Source organism: Physeter macrocephalus, chromosome 14 (assembly GCF_002837175.3).
Source record: "Physeter macrocephalus isolate SW-GA chromosome 14, ASM283717v5, whole genome shotgun sequence".
NCBI lineage: Eukaryota > Metazoa > Chordata > Mammalia > Artiodactyla > Physeteridae > Physeter > Physeter macrocephalus.
The window spans coordinates 93240121-93267854 of NC_041227.1; the positions used below are offsets into that span (position 1 = coordinate 93240121).

The 27734-nt window shown below is 50.6% G+C and overlaps 1 protein-coding gene across 3 annotated transcripts in view; it reads right to left on the reverse strand.

Moving 5' to 3' along the window:
* The window catches only part of ABR (ABR activator of RhoGEF and GTPase), a 158351-nt gene that overhangs the window by 71368 nt on the left and 59249 nt on the right, over nucleotides 1–27734 (reverse strand). The window lies entirely within an intron of this gene.

Here is a 27734-nt window from a genome sequence, read left to right on the forward strand (position 1 = left end):
TATTTCGAGCTGCTGTTTCCTTTGCCTCCTGCCTAATTCCAATTCTAAAAATTAACAGTGGGAGCAGGACGCAGGACGCTTCCAACTCTCCTCTCTGAGTCACCATTTTGCTTTTTATAGGGAATAAGGAGGTGCAGGCGGGCCGAGCGATGTCACTTCCTGAGCCCCTCCTCTTTGGGTACCATTTGTACACCGAGCCCCATCCCTGGATGGGGGGACAGAGCAGGGTTCGGGGTGGGGGCTGAGGAACGGCACCCGAGGGAGCCCTCACCCCTCGAACAAGGCTCCGCAAAGGTCAGAGCCCAAGGCTGGCAGAGCATGGGCGAGAAGGCAGCCCGGGCCTGGCAGGGACGCGGCTGCACAGCAGACTTCTCAAAAGCCGGCACTTATTTCTGTAATTTCAATGTAGGATTCCTTGGGAAAAGGAGGGAAGAAACAGCCACAGGGAAGTCAAGCTGCCGTTAACCCCATCGGCGCTGCCAGCACCACTCAGGGGCCAGAGCCCCCGCCCAGACACCCCCTCCCTGGACAGCAGGCCGGGTCCATGGGGGCGCAAGGCAGCATCTCAGAAAGGCCCCCATCACACCCCACCAGTGGGGGTCTCTCCTACAGCTGTGTGAGGGACCCTCCCCCACCTCCACCCCTGGCTGGGTCTGTCCCATCATCTGCTCAGATATCACTTCCTCCACAGTGTCCCCCCTGGCGTCCCAGCTCAGAACTCCTACAGTGCGTGGCCCTCTAGTGCCCCCAGTGATCCTGTCCACTCGTCCCTGAGCGAGCACCTGGCGCTGGAACTGGGTGACAGCCATCGCTGTGCGCCCAGCAGCCACGGCCCACATGGGTCAGGATCTTGGGAACGTGTGTGGAGTGAGTGAATGGGCAGAGGAATGCACTGTCCCTCTCAGGCCTGAGGCTTGAGCCAAGTTCTCAGCGGGGCCCTGGCTCCTCCTCCTCTGTCACAACACACCAGTCCCCGGGGCAGCCTGAGAATGGTGTCAACGGGTCACCAGGGCGCCCGGCCACGGCCACACTCAGTCCAATCTGCCCCTTTGGCGGCCGAGAGCGCCCCCCAGCCTCGCTGCACCTGTTCCTGCCGACTTCCTCTCCAGTCCTGTGCTGACGGCCCATTAAGCTGTCAGGGACGTGAGCTATTATTTTTTTCCCCAGGACAGGCGTGCACGTGAAGAACCACAGGACCTAGCCATCCAGACACTGGGATGTGTGTGTGCCAGGCACCCGGGAAACAGGACCCACCGCCGGGAGGACACAGGGCTTCTGTCTCAGGAGCAGGTGGGGGTAAGCCGACTCTGCTATTTCCAGGGGGCGGGAGGGGGGAAGAGGAGCCACAGCATCCGGGCTGCCCGAGTCTGGCACTGTGAGGGAGGCCGGCTGTTTGGTGAGACCTACTCACTTTGGAGAAGCACAAGGAGGGAATGAAACACCACGTTAACCTGCGGTTTCTCCTCCAGGAGGTTCCAGGCTGCCCTGTTAGTGCCTGGAGTCAAGCGGGGGATGTGAACTCTGATGAACACTGGCCTGGCCATCCGTTCAGATTCCAGCAGGCCCCGCTGATTCTCCTGTACACTGACCAGTTCCCAGGGGTCACAGGACCAGAGCCTTCACTCTCAAGATATCTCCCAAGGGCAAGGGTAGAAGGGACCACGGGGAAAGTGGTGAGGCTTGACTCTACCGCACAGTCTGCAGCTGCCTGGGTCACAGCAGGGTGGGAAGGTCTCTGCCAGCCTTCCGCCATGTGTGCCCAATTCATCCTTATCAGAGTGGTGCCCCTGGACCCACATCTCAACCTAGCCATATCGGAGAGGCTGCTCTCACGATCCCCAGTTCACAGGCAGAGTCACTGAGTCTCAGAGAGATTTGCACAGAAAGGATCTGAATCCAAGTCTGTCTCCAAATGCCGTCTTTCCCCCTCTGAATCTCACGAATCTTCTAGGGAAATCTCCTTCAACAGTCCTCGTCAGGGGAGGCTGACCAAGGAGGGGAGAGAGGGGTGCCAGCCACAACAGCGGGGTGCCCGGGCGTGGAGGAGAGTGCCCTCAGAGCTCTCTGCAAATGTTCCTGGATACTGTCCCTTTCATTCCAACCTCCAGGAGACCCTGACAGCCCAGGAAGCCAGCCAGAGACCCCGGAGAACCCTACCAGGAAAAAGGATACAGAAAAGACAGAGAAACCAACCCTTTGAGAAAGCTGGAGCCCTGGGGACTCAGGAGGGTGGAAATCTGCCAATCACAGCCTTCAGTCTGTGCAGGTACACAGACAGGAAGACTGAGTGGACCATGGCTTGGCCAGCAGGTGTCAAAAGAGAAAAGGCAGAGGAGGCTGCTGACAGCCAATATCCATTTCCCCTCCTAGTAACAGAAATCTCACTATCTTTGGAGTGGCAGTGTGCTCCGTGGCTAGCTAAAAGGCTACTTTTCCTAGTGGTGTGGGCCATGTGATGAAGTTCTGGCCAATGAGATGTTGAGTGGATATGTGTGGAACTTTGAAGAAAGTTGCTGAGATTGTTTTTCGCTGGAAGGTATTTTTCTCCTCTCTCCATGCTTCCTCCTTCTGTTGCCAGTTTGGAAAGCAGATAGGAGAGCTGGAGCTCCAGCAGCTATACTGAGCCATGAGGGGACCTCGAGGATAGAAGCCAGTGCTGAATATAGCTGAGCACAAAGCTAGGAGCCTGGGCCCGTGATGGCACGGTGAGCCAACATACCACCCCAGGAATGTCTACCTCTGGACTTCTTTTACATGAGAGAAGAAAAATGCCTATGTTATTTAAGTCACTGTCATTTAATTTTTATGTTATATGCAGTCAAACCTAATTATAACTGATCCAGATGGTTTTCCTTGACATTTTATCTGGGTGCTTTTCCTACAGTCTTCACTGTTCCTTCTAGTCTCCTTGGTGGAATCCTCTTTCCCTGCCCACCCCTTAAAAATTGGTATTCCCTATACATCCTTACAATAGAATACTGCTCAGCAATAAAAGGGACAAAATACTGAGACATACAGAAATGACTCTTACAGGCATTATGCTAAGTGAAAGAAGCCAGACACAAAAGAACACATCCTGTACGGCTCCACTTATATGAAGTTCTAGAACAGACAAATTTAATTTACGCTTGGAAAAAAAATGAAAATTGTGGTTGCTTCTGGGGGTCAGGTAGGGACAGGAATTGAGTGTAAGGGGTACAAGGAATTTTCTAGGGTGATGGAAATGTTCTGTATCTTGACAGGGATTTGGGGTACACAGGCGGATGTGTTCATTGACTTTATCAAATAGTACACTGCATCAAAGATTTGTGCATTTCACTAAATACTTAACGCTAGTTAATGACATGCATGTTTAAGTGCCGAAGTGAAATGTATTGATGTCTGCAACTTACTCTGACGTGCGTAAAAAACAAGATGGATTGATGATGTCCAAAGGGATGCCAGATGTGTGATAAAGCAAGTGGAGAAAAATGATCATTATAGACTCCAGATGGTGGGTACCTGGGTGTTCACTATACAATTCTTTAAACTTTTAGGTATGTTTGAAATTTTTCATAATAAATGATGGGGGAAAAAATTGGTGTTCTCCGGGCTTCTGTCACCTCTACTTTACTCCCTCTCTAAATATTATTTATATTCTAGGGAGAGGTCTGGGCTGCAGACCCATCTCTTTGACTGTTTCCTGGACATCTCCACCCCCAGGAACTTCAAACCCAAGCTTTTCCTGAAGTTGAATCTGCCAGATCACTCAAGTTGGAAACCTAGGAGTCATGCCAGATTCCTCCCTCTTCCTGCTCATCTCCTACACCCTGAAATATCCCCACTCCCCATCTGCCTTCCCACCCTCACCAACTCTTACAAGGACAATTCCAACAGTCTCTCCCCATGACTGCCAGACTGCAAATCTGATCGTGTTTCCCCACTGTGCAAAATTCAACAGTTCCCCGTTCACTTCAAACTCCCTGGCTCAAGGCCTTTCAGAGTCAGCACCTGACTCTTTCTTTACAGAGTCGTATTCTGCTGCCCTGTAATATCAGACATCTTCTAGGTAGGTCCCTGAAAGGGTCTGAATGGTAGCCCCCAAATATATATGTCCAAATCCTAACCTTGGTACCCATAAATGTGACCTTATTTAGGAAAAAGGTCCTTGTAGATGTAATTAAGTTGAGGATCTCTAGATGAGATGATCCTACTTTAATTGAGTGGGACCCAAATCTGACAACATGTCTTTATAGGAAACAGAAGGGGAGAAGACACAGACACACAGAAGAAGGCCATGTGAAGATGGAGGCAGAGATCCGAGTTATCTGGCCAAAAGCCAAGGAATGCCTGGAGCCACCAGAAGTTGGAAGAGGCAAGCAAGGATTCTCCCCCTAGTGGCTTGGCAGGGAGCATGGCCCTGCCAGCACCTTGATTTTGGACTGTGGCCTCCAGACTGTGAGAAAATAAATTTTGGGTGTTTTTTTGGCCTCGCAGCTTCTGGGATCTTAGTTCCCTGACCAGGGATTGAACCCATGCCCTCTGCAGTGGAAGCACGGAGTCTTAACCACCGGACCACCAGAGAAGTCCCTGTGATGATTTTTTATTTTTACTTTAATTTTTAAAAATATCTTTATTAGAGTATATAATTGCTTTACAATGTTGTGTTAGTTTCTGCCGTACAACAAAGTGAATCAGCTATATGCATACATCTATCCCCATATCCCCTCCCTCTTGCGTCTCCCTGTGATGATTTTTTTAATGGCAGCCCTATGAAATTAACACAGTCCCCAAACACACAGTTTCCCACCTCTGGACCTTTGCACATGCTGCTCCTATACCTAGAACACCCTCCTCATCCTTTGACCACCCAGCGAAGTCCTATTTAGCCTTCAAATCCAGCTCAGTTCCACCCTTCTCCTATGAACCTCCTTGCCTCCTGAATATATAAAGCACTTTTGCAATCCAATGAGAAAAAGACGAATACCTCAACTTTCTAAATGAGTTAGAGAAATGAATAGAAAATTAAAAAGACAATTACAAATGCCCAATGTGTGTGTGTGTATATATATATATATACACATATAATATATATATAACATATATATGTTAAATGTTAACCTCACCTGTAATCAAAGAAAATGCAAACCTCTATTTTTTGCAATTTTCCTATCAAATCAGCAAGGAAAATACCCAAGCTTGTAAGAGAACAGGCACTCTCAGAATCTCTTGGAGGATATGTAGAACTGGCACAACTTTTCTGTAGTCAACTTGGTATCAAAAGCTTTAACAGTTGGTACAGCTTTTAACCCAGCATAATCTAAGACTGTGTCCTAAGAAATTAATTATAAATGTACATAAAAATAAAGTTGTAAGGTTATTAATCACAGGGCTGTTTATGATTGTGAAATATTAAAAACAAGCTGAATGATTAATTATAGGGACTTGGGTAAATTATGGTATTTCTCCAAGATGGACTACTATGTAGTCATTAAAAATTATCTGGATGATTTACATCATCTTATTAAGTGAAAAAGAAATTAATAATAGTATGTACAGTGTACTATGTTTGAAAAAAATGTCTGTATGTGCATATGTCTGTACGTTGCCTGCAAGGCAACAATACAAAATAATTATAAAGCATTCAGATTCTGAGAATTTGGGAGCAATTAATACATGGTCTCTGCTCTCTAGGTTACTAGCAGACACTGCTTGTCTCCTACTCAATATCTATCTTCTCTCCTTCCCTGCTTACCTTATGCTGGTTTTATATGAGGTGGCAATGACCCCAGTCCCTGGCAAAATACCCACTTTCTCTGCCTCTCTTACAACTAGGAGTGGCCATTTGACATAGTTTTTGGTCAATGAGACGCAAGTGTAGGCCTCTGGCAAGGCCTTTGCTTTGATAATTAAAAAGGGACTTTATACCTTGAACTCAGATGTGATGACCAGAGCTACAGTGGCCATGCTGCTGCCATGAGGAAATGATCAAGAAAGAATGCAGACATTTCCCTGATGCTACTGAACTACTGAGCCACACTAGAAACAGCCGACCTCATATCTTGCTAAATGGGAACTATAAGCCCCTATATGTTGGATTTTCTGCCACATAAAATGAACACATTCCTAACTGAAATCCTTACAGCCCAGTAGAGGAAGGCAGTCCAACAAGCATGAAAACATCCTAGATGCTATGACAGAAGTACCTCACAGGCAAGGCCAAGAGGAGGGAGCAGGAAACAGTGTGGGTGAGAGGATGGCTGGATGGGCATGGGTGATACTCCAAGGAAGGTGGTTTATCACTGTGGCTAAGAGCAAGGACCCTGGGGTCACACAGTTTAGGTTCCAATCCAGGCTGAATCACATCCCACTCCTCTGTGCTCAGAGGAGTGGCTGGCACAAGGCAGCCACTTATAAATGGATATTGGTTAAACCAATGGCCGTGAAAGAGGATGACAAAGAGATGGAGTGTACAGGGCTACTGCAAGGATTAAGCTGGATAACGCGCGCAAGGCACTTAGCACATAGTAAGCACCCAATAAATCTTAGCTGCTATTATTAATATAATTAATCGAATCTTGAGAGATGTGTGGGTGCTTGCCAGGCAGAAGGGGGACAGGAGCAGAGTTCCAGGCAATGAGAAGAGGCTTGGCAAAGGCACAGAGTGCCTTAGGGGACTATAAATAGCCCAGCCTGGCTGGAACACTGAGTGAGCAGGGGGGTGAGGGGCAGATTGCACTGGAGAAGTGGGCACAGACCAGCACCCCAAGGGCCTTGTGAGCTGAGCTAAGAGTTAGGTAGGACCCAGGGAAGATGGCTGATCTGGACCATTTCCTGCAGTGAGGTCTTGCCAGCCACATCGTTGCCGAGCATCTCTAACTTTAGATAATTTCTCCCAATGGATGCGTATGTTCCTCTGTCGAGTTACAATGCAGGCAGAATCCTGTGACCTCCAGATCGCCTAGGAATCGCCCAGATTGGGACCACATGTGAATGTAGGGTTACCTGTTCTAAGCCTGTGATGGTGTCTGTGCCAGATGAAAGGATATGAACCAACCAGTGACAGACCATGGAGACCTCAAACATGCTCTTTCGGGGCAATGTGGAGAGTTGGCCAGTGGGGGTAAGTTCAAACCCAAATGACCAGCTCTCGTTTCTACCACCTGCAGCTCTGGGAGGCGCAAGGCGGGGGGAAGGGGCGCCCGGGTGGCTGGAGGCACACAGGTGTCGAGCTGTTTACAACCCTCCCCTGAGACTGTCCATCGCCAACGACTGATGGACACAGCCAAGAATCCATCTTGGTATTCCAACCCCCAGAAACAGATGCTGAGGGAAGTTTGAGGGTTCTTTCCAACCTCCTCTTGGACACTCCAAGAACCTGTGGGTACAGGATAAAGATAAGTTCCAGGTGTGGAACGGTCCTGCCCTCCCAGCAGAGGAGGTGCAAAGGCTGATATTAGGTGATAAACCCATATTCTGCCCTAGAACTGACAATGGGAGTGCGGGTGGAAGGAACCTTAGGAGAACAGCGGAGGGAAGCTCAGGCCTGACCATCCTTCCCACCAAAGCAGCATCAAACGTCCTCAGAGAGCATCACCACACACGCTGTGTCAGGTGGTGACAGAGCCACAGGGCACAGACTCCGTCCTCCCCTCCAGGACCTCACAGTGTGGTCCTAGCATGCTCACTGTATTTGTGACTGGGCCGGGCCGTGGGCTGTACACTACCTCATTTCACCATCAGAGCAACCCTATGAGGGATGAATCTTACAATGTGTTGAGCAAAAGAAACCAGACCCAAAGGAGCACATAGGTAGGATTCCATTTCTATGAAGTTCAAGAACAGGCAAAACTAACAGACAGCGATGGAAGTTCACAGTAGTGGCTCCCTGGGGGTGGGCTGCAGGAGGCAGTGGGTATTGACTGGGAAGGGGCATGAGGGAACTTTCTGGGTTACTGGAAACGTTCTACATCTCGATCTGGGTGGGTACATGAGCAGACGTACGTAAGAGTTCATTAAGCTGTATGCTTAACGTTGGTGCACTCAAATTTTTTTTTAAAATTTAAAAACCAAGTTTAAGTACCACCATTGAGATTCTCATTTACAGTTGAGGAAGTGAAGGTATAGGGGGTTAAGTCACTTGCCCTGGGTTTAAAGGCTGTTAAGTGCATTTAACAGACTAGCCAGCTAGTCTGACTCCGGGACCTGTGTTTCAACCATTATAATGTGTAGGACCTGTACAAATAGAGAAAAGCACCTGGGCAGGTTGCTCTCGGGGCCCATGAGTGGAAGAAACAACCTGTGTCAAAGTCTGGAGAAGGAAGAGGGCCGTTTGGCAAAGGGTCTGAGTGTGCCTTGACAGAAGTGAGGGAAGAGGGGCAGGAAGAGGCCATTCCCACTGAGGAAGAGGCCATTCCCACTGAGGGGGACAGAGCTGCAAAGAGCCGGGGCAGGACCACGCCCTTCTTTTCAGGGCACTGATGAACAGACTGGTGTCGCTGAAGCTGAGGTCCCTCCTGCATGGGTAGAGTCCTTCCAAGTTGCCACTCCTGTCACTAGCTCCCAGCAAATGATTCTGTCCCCTGCTCGGCCCTCCCCTGGATGCCGGGCACTGGATTGAGGCCTGCACTGACCCTGCTGTGAAACCGCGCACATGTAGTTTCCCGATGTCGGCCCCTTCCCTGGGAGGTGCACAGAGCTGCCCATGTCCCCCCAGATCCTCTAACTCCCCCCCACATTCCCAGCGGGCCAGGACACTGGCTGTTCTCAACAGGTGGGTCCGTTCTGAGGCTGATAAGCAGCACAGTGACCCTCACCTCCTTCACACAGCTAGAGGCACACAGGGCTACAGAACTTGGCCTCTTCTCCCCCAACAACCTGGCGGAAGCCAAGATCCCCAAGGCAGACCCAGAGCCCAGAGCCTTGGAGCCACAGAACCGGGAGGACTGCTCTGCGGATTGTCAGCTGGTTGGCTCTGGCCACACCAAACTTCAGTTTCTCATCTTCAAAACAGAATAACAATGCCCGTGTCACAGGCTGGTTGTGAGACTTTAAACATTATGGGGGTTAAAGAACTTGGACAGCATCTGGGCAGAACAGTCCTCAGTAGAGGTTGCTGAAGGAAGAGGAGAAAGGGCTGGACGCTTTCAGGGCCCCGTGACCCCATCTGACCCTGGAGATCCCACTGGGAGCCCCTCAGTGGTGGCATGGCACCAAGGGGAGGCATCCTGGGACCAGCATCTTTCCCATGGGACAAGCCGCCTCCTTCTCAGCACCTCCTGCTCTACAACTGACAGAAGAGGGAGCTGGGAGCCAGGACAGGGCAGTGGTCAAGGGCACGGGCTTTGAGTTAGACTCAGGTTCCAATCCCAGTATTATCACTAAAGAGCCATGGGACCTTGGGCAACCTATTTAACATTCCAGAGCCTCAGTTTCCTCATCTGTAAGATGGGGATAATACACAATGCCTATACCTCATGAGGTTTTTGTGGGGTCCCCATCAAAGAATAAATGCAATGCAAGGCACCTGGTCCAGGGCAGGTGCTAAATAAACAAGTAGCTATTATCATTACCACCCCAGTCCTCTTCCTGAGCAGTAAGTGCCCTCAGAGATCTCCTAGTCCTTGAAAAACAAAACAACTACAACAACAACAAAAAAAAGCAGAGCTTTGGAAACATACAACTGGGCTAGGCTCTAGCAGGCTTTCCTTCATCAGTGGACCCAAGTGTTCATCGGTCAGCCTACGTTCCGTAGGCTTAGCATCAAGCAAGGCATCACAGGCCATGAGAGTGTTTAAAATTTGAAGTTGGGAATTCCCTGGCAGTCCAGTGGTTAGGACTCGGCGCTTTCACTGCCGTGGGCCCAGGTTCAATCTCTGGTCCGGGAACTAAGATCCCACAAGCCCCACGGTGCAGCCAAAACAAAAACAAACAAACAAACAAATAAATAAAAATGTGAACTTCAAGACACCAGTTCCAACCTTCCCTGCACACTGGAATCCCCTGGGGAGACTGGTGTCTGTCTCCCAACCCAGAGATCCATATTGAGTTGGTGTGGGTTAGCCGGGGCAGCAGGGCTGTTAAAAGCTCCCCAGGTGATTCTAATGTATTGTAAGGCCGAGAACCACCAGTTTCAGACAAGGACCCTGAGGTCACAGCCCCTAAAGTCAAATGAAACTAAACTCTGAAAGAGCCCCAGGAAGCCATCAGCCAGGCTGTATGAGAAGCACAGGAAAGGTTACTTGTAAGAGGCAGGGTTTGACTTAAGCCTTGAAGGACTGGGAGGTTTGCTGGTGAAGAGGTGAAGGAGGCGCACAGACAGGGCTTTACCGTGGGCAGGCAGGGAGGGCAGCCCCTGTCCCATTCACACAGAGCCCTCAGACTCGGCCTGCAGCAGTCGCCTGGACCGCAGGATGGCTTACCCCTCACCCCCAGCTCTTCCGGCCGGCCTGGAGCAGGGGCACTAGCCCCGCAAAGGAGCAACTGAAAGACCCGGCAGAGGCGACCCAGTAGCTGGTTCCCGGAGGTGCTACCGCGTAGCTGGAACGCTCAGTTCTGGCTCCGCCCCCGCTGCTTGGAACAGACTCAGGCCCCCCGCGGGGGTGCGGCTCGGACTCTCTGGTTGCCATGGAGACGCGATCCGATCCTCCACCTCCAAGCTCCCGGGGGAAGGAGGCAGAGGCCGTGGACGCCAGGAAAAGCCACGACTCCAAAGCCTGAAACAAAGGAGTCGTAGGTTTTGGGCATCAGTAGCTGGGGCAGATGAGGCAGGCGAGGGACGAGGGGCCTGCCAACCGGCCCTGGGCAGAGAAGGGAGAGCGGCTTCACCGTGTCCAGGCTCAGAAAGATGGACGAGAACCGCTATTATCTGCACCGTGTTTTGCAGTGTACAAATCAAGGCCACAGCCAGGATCTCATTTCATTCTCAAAACCCCGGGAGGTTGTCAGAGTAGATATTACTCCCCCATTTTACACAGGGGAAAACTGAGGCTCAGAGAGGTTCTGGGTCTCATCCACAGCCACCTGGCTAATAAACAACTGAGCTACAACTTAAAGCCTGCTCTTTGGATTAAGTCTATTGCTTGTTGTACTTTGACATAATTCCCCACCCGGGAAGAGGGGCCTAAAATTCCTAATTGATCTGTAGGAAATGCAGTTATATGTCCACCAAACATGGGAATAATGAATGGTGCAGAATGACCAGATGACCTTACCATAATGGAGGAAAACTTACTTCATGTGTAAATGAGCAATAGTCATTCAACAAACATCTCCTAAATTATTACGTACCAGACACAGTGACAGGAACAGACCCTAAGCAGCACTCAGCACTCCCACCTCTGCTAGCCAATGACTGGCAGCCCAGGCCAGAAGTCAGACAGAACTGGGTTCTGGTCCCAGCTCTACACAGCCTCTCCTTCCTCACTGGAAAATGGGATGATGCAGCTGCCATGCCCAGTCCACGGGGCTGCTCTGAAGACCAATGAGAGACACCAGACAAGAAGAGTATTTCACAAACAGTACAGCGGTCAATCAATCAGACCAAAAAAATAAAAAATAAAATAAAATAAAAATCCTCTACAAAGAAAGTCAAGTGCATATTCATTTGGCCTTTGGTATATTCTGGCTTCCCCACTAGGTGGCAGGAGTCTGGAAGGCAAGGATGGCCCTCTTCTTTTTTCTTTTTTTTTGGTTGCACCAGGTCTTAGTTGTGGCAGGCGGGCTCCTTAGTTGTGGCATGCACGTGGGATCTAGTTCCCTGACCAGGGATCGAACCTGGGCCCCCTGCATTGGGAGCACAAAGTGCAATCCACTGCGCCACAAGGGAGGTCCCAGGATAGCCCACTTCTATTTTCTTCATATTATTCGTGGCACTCAGCACAGTATTCACACACAGTGGATGCTGGATAACTGCCGACTGGCTGATACAATCGCTTAAAAATCCTCTAATCTCTTCCCATAATAGCCAATTCAATTACTTAGGGTCTGGGGCCAGGAGGTCACTGACAAATCCTATAGGAGTTCTAACCTTTGATAGAGTTAACAGCTTTAACTTGCCTCCTGCTTCCCCTCCAAACTGTCCTGAATTGATAACAAGTAATGATCCTGGACTGATTTGATTTAAGGCTCTGTTCTTCCTCCCCTCTCCCCGCTTGCTGGTGGGAAATGCAGCTGGGCCCCCAAGGGGGAGAAGGGGGAGCAGCCAGGAGGCAATGGAGGAGGAGGAATCAAAGGACCATTATGACAATGACCTTTGGATCCAATCCCACTTATCACTGGCCTCAGAGCCCCTCTCCCATATATGGTTTCATGAGTCCTTGGGGTATTTGTGAAAAATTAAATGACTCTCAATCTAGTGCTGAGAAAAGACAGGGAGAGTTCAGAGAACAAACATGTAATACAAGGTCCAGAGAGGCCAGTAACACTCTCAAAGGGCCTTGCACGTTTGTGGCAGCCAGGATCAGAATCTATGACCCCCCCCTGTTATATCAGGGGCTCCCTTCAATCCCAGAGCCTGGTGGCTCCAGGCTCCCCGCCCCCACTTGCAGAATCAGCCAAGACATTCCCAACCTGCACATGCTTATACACCCTCACCCATACACCCACAGAAACACCCTGCACCTCTGTCCGTTGCTGCCAGGAGGCCAGGCTCGCTGGCATTCAGCTCAAGCTGCTGGCCATCCACTCAGAATCTCCCTAGACCTTAAAAAATTTCTATGATTGTCCAGGGCCATAATAGGGTGCCTCCAAACCTTACGCCCTTCTCCCTTCCTCTCAGCTCTAGAGTGCCAGTGGTTTCGCCTGCTCCAGCTTTGTCAGGGGAGATGAGAGGAACTCCCCAAGTCAATGGCCTCTTCCTTAAACACTAAAGTCACCTTTCCTCTGCTTGGTGCAAAGCCAGGTGAGGGCTAAGCTGGGGAAGGGCAATGGGGTTCCCCCGCCAGCTCATTTCTTCTCTTTGCCCACATGCACGAGCGCGCGCGCACACACACACACACACACACACACACAGGAGCACACACATATGCACACATACACACACACATATACAGACACACTCACCTCCTTAAGGCCCTGACGCCCCTGACTCCCGCTGTTCTGGTCAGCCCTCATGCACGATTCTCCCTCTCCTTCTTCCCCTGCGGCAGTGACCTTGAAGGCCTTGGGTTCCAGATGGTGCAGCCTCCATGAGGTTGGGTCCCTGAGTGACCATGTGGAACAGAGGCCCCACCTTACCTGCCACGGACCAGGTGAGCAAGTAGCAAACCTTGCTTGTGCTCAGTCACGGGGATTTCAGGACAAAGCTGCTTCCCCGGCATTACCAGCCTGCCCTCCAGCTCCTCCATGTGGGGTCACCTGGCCACCCCCCTCTCAGAGAGGCTCCACGTGCCCTTCCCAACACCTGACAGTCACTTTCTCCTAACGCCACCCATGCCGGGCTCATGGTGAACCACCGCTGCCCTCCTCCTGTCCATGAGAGAACCAGGAATCCAGCACCCTCTTCTGAAGGCAGAGGGGAAGGAAATCCGGAATGTCCTCAAGCAAGTAGGTTGGTGCCAGGAGCACTGACATCTTAGTGTTTGGTAGAAGCAGACGCCAGAGGGCCGAGCCTTCCCCGTCAACTTGGTGAGCCACCCGGTCTCCTGGGGCCAAGTCGGTGGGCCCATCCCTGACCAAGCCCCAAGGATGGCCTATTGCTGATGTGTGAAGTAAGCCCAAAAGTAGACAGGGAACACCCATGTTCATTGCAGCATTACGCACAACAGCCAAAAGGTGGAAGCAACCCCAGTGTCCATTGATAGATGAATGGATAAACAAAATGTGGCCTATACATACTATGGAACATTATTCAGTCTAAAAACAAAGGAAATTCTAGCATGTGCTACAGTGTGGATGAACTTTGAGGACATTACACTAAGTGAAATAAGCAGTCACAAAAAGACTGTATGACTCCACTTATATGACGTTCTTGGAGTAGTCAAATTCACAGAGGCAGCAAGTAGAATGGTGGCTGCCAGGGGCTGGGGGTGGGGAGAGAAGGGGGAGTTCGTGTTTAATGGGTGTGGAGTTTCAGTTTTTCAAGATGAAAAGAGCTCTGGTGGTAGATGGTGGTGATGGTTGCCCAAAAATGTGAATGTACTCAATGCCACTGAACTGCATACTTGAAAATGATTACGATGGTAAATTTTATGTTATATGTATTTTACCACAACTTTAAAAATAGAATAAAATATAACTTCAAAAAAAGCACATAGGGAAGGAGAAATACCAGAGAAACTCTTTCATGGGAATTAGCAGGGGGCACAGGGGACTAAACTAGGCCTGGAACCCATCAGTTTCCAAAGACAGCTTTCGAGTCACCTTCTGAGTAACAAAGCCAGGTTCCACCTCCATAGCTCATTTCTGTTTTGCTGCCAACTTCCTGGCACAAGACTAGCCTGGCTCTGCCCTAGGCAGGGGCTGCCAGGCATCTGTCAGCTTCAATTCCAATACTCCTTCCCCCATCAGGCAGCACCTGGGCACCCACTACAAGTTCAACCTTCCAATGGCAAAGGCAATGTCTTGGGGAGCAGGCAGAACCCCAGGGGTCATGGCTGGTATGAAACTTCCCCCAGGTCACCCCTTTTCCCTGGCTCTGCCCCTATCCCTCTGTCACCTCCCAAGTCCTCTACTCAGATCCACACAGCTCCATCCTCCCACCTGGCAGCAAGAGATGCCAGCCTTCTCCCACAGGAAGGCAGCCTCCTCCAAGAATCAAGCTCAAGACCAGACATGGCCCAGGGACTGACAGGAGACAGGGGTTTGGGGGTCACAAGTGGTGGAAAGGAAAAAGAGATGTTTCAACTCGGCTCTCATAACAAGGGCGGCTGTAGACCACAGGTCAGAGAGGACAGGAGAGAGACAGGCAGCAGGGCCTCCAGGGCTGGCAGGACCTGCGCTGCCCCAGGTGTTTACACTGGAACCACCTGTGTGCAGGCAGACTGGCGGGATGAGGCCAGAGCAGCAATGGCCAAAGTTAATTACCTCTGCTCCCAGGAGAGCTCCTGGAAACGTCCCTTCCATGCCTGAGCACCTGAGCATGAGAGGAGAGAAAGGGCACAATTCCCACAAAAACTGGCTGATGTCAGAGGCCACATCTCATACACAGGACCTGTGGGCAGGCAAGTGAGCACAACCCAGTCTCTCAGGAAAATAAAAACAAGATTCTAAACTGGGGGCAGAAAAGTGTTACAAGGTCTGGAGGCTTCCCCTAGGAGGACATAGTCGTGTACTGCGCTTTCATATGCTCTGCAGCCTGGCTACCAGAATTCAAATCCCAGTTTTAGCTGTGTGACCTTGGGCAACTTGCTTAACCTCTCTGTGCCTTAGTGTCCTCCTTTATAAAATGAAGCTACTACTAATAAAACGATTTCATAGAGCTTTTGTGACAGTTAAATGAGTTAGTTCAAGTAGAGGCACTAAGAACAGTGCCTGCCATGTAATAAATAAGGTTAGTTGCTGTTATTGTTGATTTCGTTATTTTTATCTTAATTATTTCTCCCTCCAATCCTGGCCCTGGGGAAGATAGGAAGCCCAGTTTGTCTGGAAGCAGCTGCATGTTGTGTGGGTAGCAGACAGGTGACCCAAGCACCAAAAGAGGCACAAGGGAGTGCCCCCCCACACACGGCAACTGTGCTCCCACTTTCCCTGCCTGCTCCTCCTGGGGCCCCTATCCACTCTCAGCGCTAGATCTGAGCTCCTTCCTGGGAGCCCGGGGCCCTTCAACACAGTTAGGCAAGCAATCCAGGCACAAGGTCTGCAGCAATATCCTCCACAGCTCTACACCAGCGAGGGCAGAGCACCCAGCCTCCTGGGAAACACGAAGGGAGGGAGGGAGGGAAGAAAGGAGGAGCATCACACGCAGGTACAGGTCTCCCTGGGCCCCTGCAAATGCACAGGGCACAGCCATCAATACACAGAAGCTCACAAGTGCAGCCACATGCCTTCCTTCCCACTGCCGGTATATCAGGGTGTATGCGTGTGTGTGAGCATGTATGTGCACACACATACACGCTCCTCAGGTTGGGCCATACAAGCTAACTCGCTATCATCTTTCCAGAAGGTACGAGCAGAGACAGTAGAACATTTTGGTCAAGAGCTCATGCTCTGGAGTCAGACTGCCTGGGCTTGAATCCCCAGCTCTACCTCTTACCAGTTGTGTTAACTTGAGCAAGTCACTCAACCTCTCTGTGCCTCTGTTTCATTTTCAAAATGGAATAATAGCAACCAAACTCCCAGGGATTCTGTGAAAATGAAATGAGTAATTATATCTAAAGTGCACTTCGAAGAGTGACGGCACCATCTGAGAATTAACTGCCGTTACTATGCCTCGTAAGCTCAGCAAGTCAGATCTTATGACTGCCAGGCTCTCTCTGAGGCCCTAGTTCTCTTCTGGTTCTACATCTTACCCTGGACCAGTTCACCAGACACTTCTTTGTTGAGAACTCATCTGACAATTGATCCGCACCCGTAGAGGGCCCCAGGCAGAAATCCCAGGCTGTCTCTGTACCAAGTCTGGGCTTTGTCAACGCCCTGCCCTGACCTCACCAACTGCTTCCCAGGTTTTCCTCTGTCTGCAGGCAACGCCCACATCTCTCATTCTTCCCGTTCAGAAATCAGAAATAGCTCCAGTCAACCATTCGCCACATAGAAACAGTGTTTCTCTGGGGAGAGACACTGCCAAGATTTTTCCACTAGAAGATGTACAGTGTGTCTCTTTACTGGACATCCTAAGAATTCCTGTTTCTAAGGGCATCTGGAATCCAAAAAAACACCAGTCATAAAGCCCAAAGATTTAGGTTTAAGTCTTTGGGCAAGTCACTTAAATTCTCTGGGTCCCAGGGCTTGCTCCCCTGCAGAACCGGGGCAGCATCACCTGCTCCCGAGTGCAGAGGTAAGGAGATGATAAAACGATGAGGCAGCGTCTAGTGCAGTGCCCAGCACACAGAAGGTCCTCAATGTGGCTGGAATGTAGGCTTTTTTACCTCCTTTCCCACCGCAGGCAAAATGTGAGAGGAGAGATCTGAACTAGTAAGTACGGTGCTGGCTTGGCCAAGCAGCCGTTATCTTTAGCAAGATGATGAGCTCTGTCAGGTGGTTTTGAAAAAAAATCATGACACAGCCTGGGCAGGTTTCGGTGGCTGGGATTCAGAGCAGCCCTCCGTTCTGGGTGACAGATTGCATCCTGGTCCCCTCCCTTCCCCCAGAATCTGGTTTACTTGGTCAAATCACCCACTGCCGCCAGAATGAGGCAGAAGGGAGCCAACTGTGTCCTCTGTCACACATAACCAACCTGGTCAATGCCCACACAGTTTCTGGCGCAGCTGTCCATCATGCCCACCTGAGCAAATGACACATCTCCCCATGGAAGGGCTGGGAATACAGACCCTGTGTGTCTATCACAAGACATCATCACAAGACAAGAACACCACACCCTGTGACTAACTAACTCATCCTTCTCACTGGTTTGAAACCTAGTGGTCACCATAGCAACAGGCTCCCGCTCCAGCCTGCCAGGCGGGGCTGATGCAATTCTAAGGCAGTGAGCAACTCCAACCCAGCTCACACCGCTCCGCTCCCACTCAGGGAGAACCACTGAAGAGGGAGGAGATGGGCACACACTCTACAGAAATCTCTGCTCTCACCCAGTTCTGCTTCTAGGGGTCGAAGGAAGGAAGAAGTGAATTCCCCTCCTGGGTCCCTAACAAATATAATGTCACTGCAGCGGCTGCCACTTGAGGAAGATTCATCTCCAAAGCCTTAGGAGATCTGGAGGGGCAGGGGACACACTGTACCATGGGCCTCTTCCTCCTTCTGAGCTGGCACCCCACCAGCTAAGCACCCCTGCTTCTCTCAGCTCACAGGCAGCCCTGCCCTGTAGAATTCAACAAGTTGTATAGTGCAACTTTACAATTCTCTGCTCGATTGTGTTCTCTGCCTGAGCTGTACTAAAGCACCCATAAATCTGGAACTCCCTGCAAGCTAGAATGTCCCCGTGGTATCACAGGGCGCCATCCTCCCAGCTCTCCATCCCGCTCCGCAAGGGTCTCTGGCTGCCCTGGGGAGTCTTATTCACTGGCTAGAGTCAATGTGAGACAACAGTCCTGCGCCAAGGACATACCAGCCAAGAGCCACTCGACCTCTTAAAGCACACAAGTCCCCCAACCAGAAGGAACAAGCCCTGAGAAAGGAGGGGTATCAAGCCACACACACACACACACACACACACACACACACACACACACACACAGGAAACAGGGACAGAAACCACCTTAGGATGAGAGCCTGGCGATGCTAGTGGCCCTCTCTAGCCTCCTAGTGCCTACCCATTGATGCAGGCTCTCCCTCCCAATGCCGCTGTTATGGTGAAGATGCCTCTAGTGCCAGGAATACTCCCCTCCTGCAGGCCCCACTCCCTTCCATCCCAGCGGCCACTTCCCGCCCTCTGCTCCCTCCTACCCGGTCCGCACCAAGGGCATCCATCCAATTAGGAGCTGGGCCTCAGCACAAACAGGCCCTGCTCTGGGAGGAGATGCACTGGCATGCAGGTGAGGGGAGAGAAAGCACGTCTCCATGGCATCCTCCCCCACATGACCTCAAGGGCGGGTCACACTGGGTCCTCCCAGTGGTCACCCTGACAGATGCGGAAAGTGATTAACTCCAGGGGGGCCACTTGGGAGATGGCGCTCGGCTGTGGGATGTCCCATTAACGCTTCTTGTGGGAGTTTCCAGGACTGCTGAGAGCAGATGGGCAGAGACGAGGTGGCTCTCCAGATATATAGATCAATGCAGTAGACTTGAGAGTCCAGAAGTAAACACATCTATGTATGGTCGACTGATTTTTGACAAGGGCGCCAAGACCGTGCAATAGTTTTTTCAACAAATAGTGCCGAGACAACTGGATATCCACCTACAAAAGAATGAAGCTGGGCCCTTACTTCACACCACATACAAAAATTAACTCAAGATGGATCGAAGATCTGTAAAACTCTTAGAGGAAAACAGAGGTAAAGCTCATGACCTTGGATTTGGCTAAGGATTCTGAGATATGACATCAAAAGCACAAACAGCAAAAGAAAACATAGATAAACTAGACGTCATCAAAATTAAAAACTTTTGTGCTTCAAAGGACACCATCAAGAAAGTGAAAAGAGGGGCTTCCCCGGTGGCACAGCGGTTAAGAATCCGCCTGCCAACGCAGGGGACACGGGTTTGAGCCCTGGTCCGGGAAGATCCCACATGCCGTGGAGCAACTAAGCCTGTGCACCACAACTACTGAGCCTGCTCTCTAGAGCCCCGAGCCACCACTACTGAGCCGGCATGCCACAACTACTGAAGCCCACATGCCTAGAGCCTGTGCTCTGCAACAAGAGAAGCCACCACAATGAGAAGCCCGCGCACCACAACAAAGAACAGCCCCCGCTCGCCACAACTAGAGAAAGCCCACGCGCAGCAACGAAGACCCAACGCAGCCAAAAATAAATAAATAAAGTTATTTTTAAAAAAAGAGAGTGAAAAGAAAACCCATAGAATGGGGGAAATCTGCATATCATATATCTGATAAGGGACCTGTAGCTAGACTATATAAAGAAATCTCACAACTCAACAATAAAAAGACACATAACCCAACTTAACCAAAAAATAGACAAAGGATCTGAATGGACTTTTCTCCAAGGAAGGTAAACACGGCTTCCCTTCATTCGATTGACAGATATCTGATGTGCACCTACTATGTGCCAGGCACTGTGCCAGGCAATAGGGACACAACTTGGAGGCAAAGCAGATTCAGCCTCGGCCCTCAGGAGACTTACATCCAGTGGAGAGATAGTACACATTTACCACGTGCCTGGTACATGTAGTAACGCACTCAATCCCCACAGTGAAGTAGGTACTCTGAGAGCCCCCAATTTATGGATGAGAAAATTTAGGCACAGAGAGGTTAGATAACTAGCTCAAGATCACACAGCTAGTAAATGGTGCGGCTGAGATTCACACCCAGGGTGGTTTTCTCCAGGGTCCGTGTTCTCAACAATTACATGATATTGAGTATTATTAGAAGTGATTCATTCTATTGGGAGTGAGAGATGGCTGCTTGAGGGAGGTGACATGAACTGGGTTTGAAGGTCTTCATCAGGCAAGCAAATAGGGAAAAAGGCTTGCAGAGGCACAGAGGGAAGAATCCACACAGAGTTTGGGAAACACTCGGGTGGGGGAGGGCCAGCGTGCTAAAGTAGAAGGTTTAAGTGCAAGGTGAGGGGTGGGGAGAGTGATGCGGCTGGAGAAGCCAGCGGCCCGCCACACAGGCCCAGAGGCTATGCTGGGCAGCAGCGGGACCCCTCCCTCCCACAGGGCAATGGGGGGCCACGGAAGGGTTTTCAGCAGGAGGGGGACCTGATCTGATTTTGGTCTGGGGACACCCTAAGGTGGCTGGGAGGCGGTTCCAAGGGAAGGCAGGTGGTCTGGCTGACCAGCTGTGGAGGGCTGGGAAGAAACGATGACTCGGGTGCGTATGGTAGACAGCAGTGCACTGGGAACATCCCACACCATCCTCCACCTCACTGCATCCACGTCTATAACAAGAATGCGGGGTGATGGGTAGGGGGGCATCTGCTGGCTATCAAGGGACAGAAGGAAAAGTGCTCATTGTGGGGCATTACATGCCTATGCCCAGATGACCCCCAGGCTGGGTCACTCCAACGTGATCCTCATTGAAAATAATGGGAGCCCTGTGGGGACCCGAATGAAGACACCCAACCCAGAGCCCACACCAGAGGGAGGTGAGTATTCCAAGGAGCACACACTTTGTGGGGGAGCCGGGGGGGTGGGCAGGCCTCTGGCTGCAGTGGGCTTGTGAGTGGAGCAGTGCCAAAAAATGAGCCTTTGCTGAGAGGGAACCTGGGGCCAGGTGGCTGCTCCCTCCCCATGGGGTCACAATGAGAAAGTAAACCTCTTTTCATGTTAAAAAAAAGAAAAAAAAAGAAAGAAAAGGGACTTCCCTGACAGTCCAGAGGCTGAGATTCCACGCTTCCACTGCAGGGGGCACGGGTTCGATCCCTGGTCAGGGAAGTAAGATCCCACATGTCGCATGGTGCAGGAAAAAAACAAAACAAAACAACAACAACAAAAAACCCCGAAAACCCCAGCTGTCTCTTGAGTATCAGGCTGGAAACCAAGTAGAAGGCGAAGCCAGATGCTGTACTGAAAGCTTTATGAGCATTATCTCATTCAATCCTATTAACAAGCATGTGGTGAGTTCTATTACTGCCCCCATTTTGTAGATGAGTAAGAGGAGGCACAGGAAGGTCAAATAACTCGCTCATGGCTACCTGGCTAGTTAATAATGGAGCTCTTCTTTTTTTTTTTTTTTTTTTTTTTTTTTTTTTTTTTGGCCATGCTGCCGGGCATGCAGGATCTTACTTCCCCGCCCCTGCACCCCTGCAGTGGAAGCACAGAGTCTTAACCACTGGACTGCCAGGGAAGTCCCAGAACCAGCTCTTCTATCCACCTCCAGCTTCCTTTTAACTGGGCGTTTTGACCTCTTCCTAGTAGAGCCACTGTGCCCAGAGATAGTAACAAAGAATTAGATAGATTTCAGCCCTGAGGCACAGGTGGGCTCAGTAGCACCCCAACTGAGCCCAACACACAGCTACTGAGTGGCTAAGCTTGGAATCCAGGCAGTCTGATTCCAGACACTACCCTCTCTCTTGCTACCTGACTAAATCAGTAACGCCACAGCACACACATTTCTAACATGCCCCAGGGTCTGGTCCCTCAGGTCACGGCCCATGAGATGTAGCAACTACAAGGGCAAGGCCAGAGCTAGAACATGCCCAGCAGGAGCAGGGAGAAGACAACAGCCAAGACAGATGGAAGGACAAGAACCAGCAGGCACCGTGGTCTGGTGCCAAGGGGTGTGCAGGCAGACAGCCCTGAAGGGAGCAGCAGGCCATGCCGTGCGCCTGCCTGCTGGGCACGGAACCACAGGGCCACCACGCCGGACACGTGAGGGGGAGCATCCAGCCACTGCAGGTTGACCCGTGAGTGGATCATGCAATTAGTTTGGCAGGTCACCTTTGAAATGGATTGAAAAGGAGCAACTCACATACTAAGGGCGGAGAGTTTTATGAAACTAATTCAGATACACACACACACACACACACACACACACACACACACACACACACAAATAAGGTGTGTGAGCTGTGTTGCAGTACAAAATGATTTCCCTACTAAGGAGTTTGTCCAAAAATGTAGGAGTACCATTGTTACCGCTAAATAAGCTGTAGTTTATTCCTATAATAGAATTCTATGCAGCTTGACAATGAATAATCTAGAACTATAGGCAAAAACAAAGACAAATCCAAAAAAACATAATTTTAAGCAGAAAAAGGCAAGTCACAGAAAAATACTTCTACTATTAGTCTCTTTATATAAATCGCGGGCAAAACTATATTTATATTGTTTAGGGACACATACCTATGTAGTAAACCTCTAAAGAAAAGGAGGGAATGATTAACACAAAATTCAGGACAGTGGGGGGGGCAGTGAGGTTGATGGGTTGAATTGCGTCCTCCCCAAAATTTGTTGGAGTCTTAACCCCCAGTACCTCAGAATGTGACTTTTTTGGAAACATGGTCTTTATAGAGCTAATCAAGGCAGAGATCGGGTGATGCATCTACAGATCAACCAAGGAGCATGAAAGCTCGCTAGCAATCCACCAGAAGCCAGGAGAGAGGCACGGCCCTCAGAGCCTCAGAGGAACCAACCCTGCTGACACCTTGATTTCAGACTTCTGGTCTCCAGAACTGGGAGACAATCAACCCCTGCGGTTTAAGCCCCCCTACTCTGAGGTGCTTTGTATTAGCAAATAAATACAGTGAGGCACACAGCAGTTTCTCAGGACCGGCAACGGTCTCTTGAAGTTTAATGGTGGGCAAATGGATGTTTGTCTTATAAGTCTTTATTAAACCAAACCCAGACATTTTATATGCTCTTTCGTATATATGATACATTTCCTATATAAAATAGAAATAAAAAGCAGGTAGGGGTAGTCCAACCATTACGTTTTGCAGTGGAGGGCACAGAGGACCTGCCTAAGGTCACCAGGGAGGAGCTGAGCTAGGGAAAGATCCCCGGTCTCCTGCCTCCCAGTTCAGTGAAGGCCACCATCACAGCCATGGCCCAGAGGTACCCAGAAAAGGCTGAATTCTGTTCAGAGTACAGGGAACCTGGAACTTGCAGTCCTCTGGGAGTGAGCAGGGACCCTTCACTCTTTCATGCCTTGATCTATCCATGGTAGTCTGGTGAAGCCAATGGTCCCTTTTCCTAAGAATGTTTTGAAATGCATTAAATACATAGGATTACAAAGGAAATCAATTACATTAAAATGCTATTCTAGCCAAGGGGACTCTAGTGAGCCCAGGAGAATGAACTGATCAGTGCCTGTATACAGTATGCAATCAATAAAAGTCAGTGGTGGTCATTACTGTTAACGTTAGGAGCTGCTTCCATGTCCTTGGGCCTGGGTCAATGATACTGAGAAGGGAGACCCAGGGATCCACAGCCCAGAGCCTGGGCACCACTGCAGGGCCTGGGCTCAGCTGAGGGATGAAGGATGTTGCTAGGTCCTCCGAGCAACCCGTACGCGGCTGGCTAAAAGTAATGACGGCATCCATTCTCCTCTGAACTCCAATGAGGTACATTTCACCGCAGGGAGGCTCATTAAATGACTTGCTTGATGCCATATGAACATTAAGCAGGGGCTCTGGGATTCAAACCCAGGCTTTTGCAATTCTGCAATTTCTTGTTCCTTTACCCATATGTCCTTTGGAGATGAGAGGCTCCCCAGCAGAAGTGAGAACGTGTAAGACTCATTCTGTCGGGGGTACCTGGTGAGTGTTTTATCAATAATAACAATTATCCCTTACTCTGGTATTAAATGATGAACACACACCGTCACCATTCATCATCTTAGCTGATTTTTACAAACCCCAGGACATACACGGGGCAGGTGTTTCTAACCCTCCCTTTGCAAATGGGGAAAGATGCAGAGAGAATGATTTTACCTGGAGTGCACCCCTCCAGGTCCATTCTCCCTGTCTCTCCACCCTGTTTTCTGCCCCAGCAGGAGATCACAGGAAGGGAGGGGTGCGAGGGAAGCTGGAATATTTCTCCCCGCAGCTCCTCCCTGTGGGCCACCCAGGTTGTGTTGCAGCTCCTGCCAGGAAGCCGCCCACATGGCCTCTGTGTCTCCAGGTATGGGAACCAGACCCTCCCCTCACCCTGCCCACATTTTGGTCGTAGTCTTGTTACAAGCTCTCCCCAAACCCCCCAAGCTGGGTGTGTCATCTGTTTCCTGCTGGACCCTGACAGATGTGGCATGTAAGTTGGCGACTCTGGTTGGGGACTCTGGTCTCCTGATGAATGAACCAGGGCCTCTCTGAACCTGCCAACAAGCATCTACTGAATAGTCCCTTGGGGACATGCGGGGAAGGGACAGGGAGAAAAGGAAGATGGCAGAGACACGGAAGGAGGTAGAAGCAGAGGCAACAAGCCAAGCTCTTAATCTCAGGCTTCTCTTTGAATTAACTGGAGTTAACCTTCAGAATACGGGGAAAGACCACAACACTGAGAAGCTGGGCCTGGGGGGGCCTGTGGTGGGAAAAGAGGTGGCAAGACTCGGAATCTGGGCTTCAGGCCAGCAGAGTCTCTAGTGCTACCTACAAAGTGTTCGGGAAACTGATCTCTGGTCATAAGCTGAGACAGGACGGGGCAGCCCCTTCCAACAACGGGCACTTCTGCACTGCTACTCATGGGGTGGGTAGGGGTGAGGACAGGTGGGCACGTGATGCCCTTGAGAGAAGGGAGCTGTGGGCCCCTGATCCTCACCTTGTCTCAAAGAGCCAGCCAGGACTCTAGAGAAGGCGAGATGGCACCTACTGGTTTCCAGACCCTGTTTCCAACTCATCCTCTTTGGCACAAGCCTCCAGGGGTGGTGCTGGGACATGGGGCCATTTGAGTTTTCTATCGTGCTCTGGCCTGTTGCCTGGCCTCTGCAGAGAGCGCACAGTCGGGCTGCATGACCAGACCCTGGGCCACAGAGAAGAGCAAGGAGGAAGACTCACCTCAGGGGGTGGGTCAGTGGCACATGGATTGCCTTCCTTCTACCTTTAGGTATTTTTCTAGTCCTCAATAACTATATGCATTCATTTTATAAAAGGAAAAACATTCTATCCTGGAGAATCATGAAGAATCTCAAGAAGAAGAGGACATCACATTGTGGCACAGTTATTTGTGAATTAATAGGATTGAAAAGGACCTGGATTAGGGTTTGCAGGACCTCAGGAATGAGCTGGAGGCTCTTTCACCTGGTGACAGGCTGGCACATGGCCAGCACCTCCGTGACATTCAGGGCTGGTGGGCAGGAAGAGATAAACCGCAGTGTGAGCTCCTCGTGCCTGGCTGAACCCTCTCTCCATGCAAGGATCTCAGGGGGAACCCGGGTGTGCTGTGTTATCACCTGCTTTGTGAAACCATCCCTGTAGGTTTCCACGTCCTTGACCTTAAAGAAACTTTACATCTTTAACTGTGGCAGTTGGTAGGCAAGATGCAGCAATATGTCCTATTTAACACCAAGAACACAGGGGCCAGATTGCTTGGGTTCATACCCAGCTCATCACTTACTAGCTATGGGTCCTTGAGCAACTTATTTACCTAACCTGTGCCTCTGCGTTCTCATCTGTAAAGTGGAGATAAGCATCTTCTTCATAGGATTATTGTGAAGAGCAAGGGGACTGATATACAGAAAGTGCTTGGAACAGCGTGGGACACACAGCCAGTGCTAGGTAAGTGACAGCTATTATTATTGGCACTTTCCCATTAATCACTCATTTTTTGTGTCAATTTTATAAAAACAATCTCAATATTTCTGTGACTGCTCCACGGAAATGTCTCATCAGCTTGGCCTCTAGGGGTCAGAGGGTGGCAGAGAGGAGAGAAGAAAGTAATGAAACGAGCAAGGAACGTTTAGATGGGGCCCTTGCTAAATGTTACATACAATACACCATTTAATCCAGCAATAGGGACACCATATAAAATGCAAGACGCCCAGTACAATTTGAACTTTGGACGAGTAACAAGTTTTTGGTATAAGTATGTCCCAAATATTGCATAGGATATACTTATGCTTAAACAAGTATTCATTGTTTAACTAAACCTCAAATTTAACCAGGTATCCTGGGTTTTTTTTGTTTTTTTTTTTTGTTTTTTTGCGGTACGCAGGCCTCTCACTGTTGTGGCCTCTCCCGTTGCGGAGCACAGGCTCCGGACGCGCAGGCTCAGCGGCCACGGCTCACGGGCCCAGCCGCTCCGCGGCATGTGGGATCTTCCCGGACCGGGGCACGAACCCGTGTCCCCTGCATCGGCAGGCGGACTCTCAACCACTGCGCCACCAGGGAAGCCCTATCCTGTATTTTTATTTGCTAAAAAATTTGGCAACACTATTGGTGGGGTTGGTAAGCTTCTTCCCATTTTACAGGTGAGGAAAATGAAGCTCAAAGAGGTGAAGTAAATTGCCCGAGGTAATTTTGTCCCAGCAAGTACTCAAAGGCTCTGGTTCCCCCTCAGCAGTAGGCCGCTTCCCTCCAGATGCTCTGCTCTCAGAAGGGGGACAGGCCTATAGCCAGAGACACAGCCCTCGATCACCTGCCTGCAGCCAGGACGTGCTCCTCAGCCCCCAGGCGGGAGCCTGAATGCAGGAAGAGAGAGTTTTTTTTCCCAGAGAGGGGGGGCTACTGCTCCCCAAAACTGGTGCACGGGGAGCCTTCCTGCAGGGGAGGGAGGTTGGGAGGCGACGGGGAGGAAGTCCCGTGAGGGCTGCAGTCAGCCAGGGCGGCACCCGCAGCTCTTCCGGGAGCTGCCCCTGCCTGGGGCTGAAATCTGGAGGCAAAAAATCACAGGAGAAAATTCAGGAAGCACCAAAGGAAACTTCTCCGGAAGTTCTGAAATATTTCCACAGCTAGGAGAGAAAAGTTTAAAGTGAAAGTAGCTATGGGCTGGCCTCTCAGAGCCCAGGGTATGACCACAGCATCCTGGTAGCCCCAGCCCAGGTCACAGGGCCCCCTCCCCAGAGCTCCCGCAGATGGCCTAGCCTCCCGGGCTCCAAAGAATGCCCCACATGCTCCACTCTGCTCTCCAGGCTCCAAGCTGGGGCTTCACTTGAGTCATTCTCAGCTCTATTTTTACTCGAAGGTGACAAGAAACAACGACTGTTCAAAGCAGGACAGTTAAGTCGCCTGATTCCACACCTCTGCAGGGACAGGGACCATGGCTGGCCTTTGCTGGGAGCAGGGACAGGGAAGGGGGTCCAGGAACCTCTGGAGGGCTCCTCTCCAGACCCAGGAGTCTAGAGCCCATTCCCCAGTCTGTAACTTCCCAGAAAGGTGACATTCAGCTTCCTCCTCACCTGGCCAAGAAAGGCCAAAGCACATTCCTCCAGGCAAAGTAATGGCTTGTGCAAAAAGCACCAAACTCTGGCTGGGGATGGTGTGTCTGGGGAACAGTGAAGAGTTCAGTGCAGCTGCAGGGTGGGGAGTGTGGTTAAGAGAGCCAGGAGGTGGGGCTTCCCTGGTGGCGCAGTGGTTGAGAGCCCGCCTGCCGGTGCAGGGGACATGGGTTCGTGCCCCTGTCCGGGAGGATCCCACATGCCGCGGAGCGGC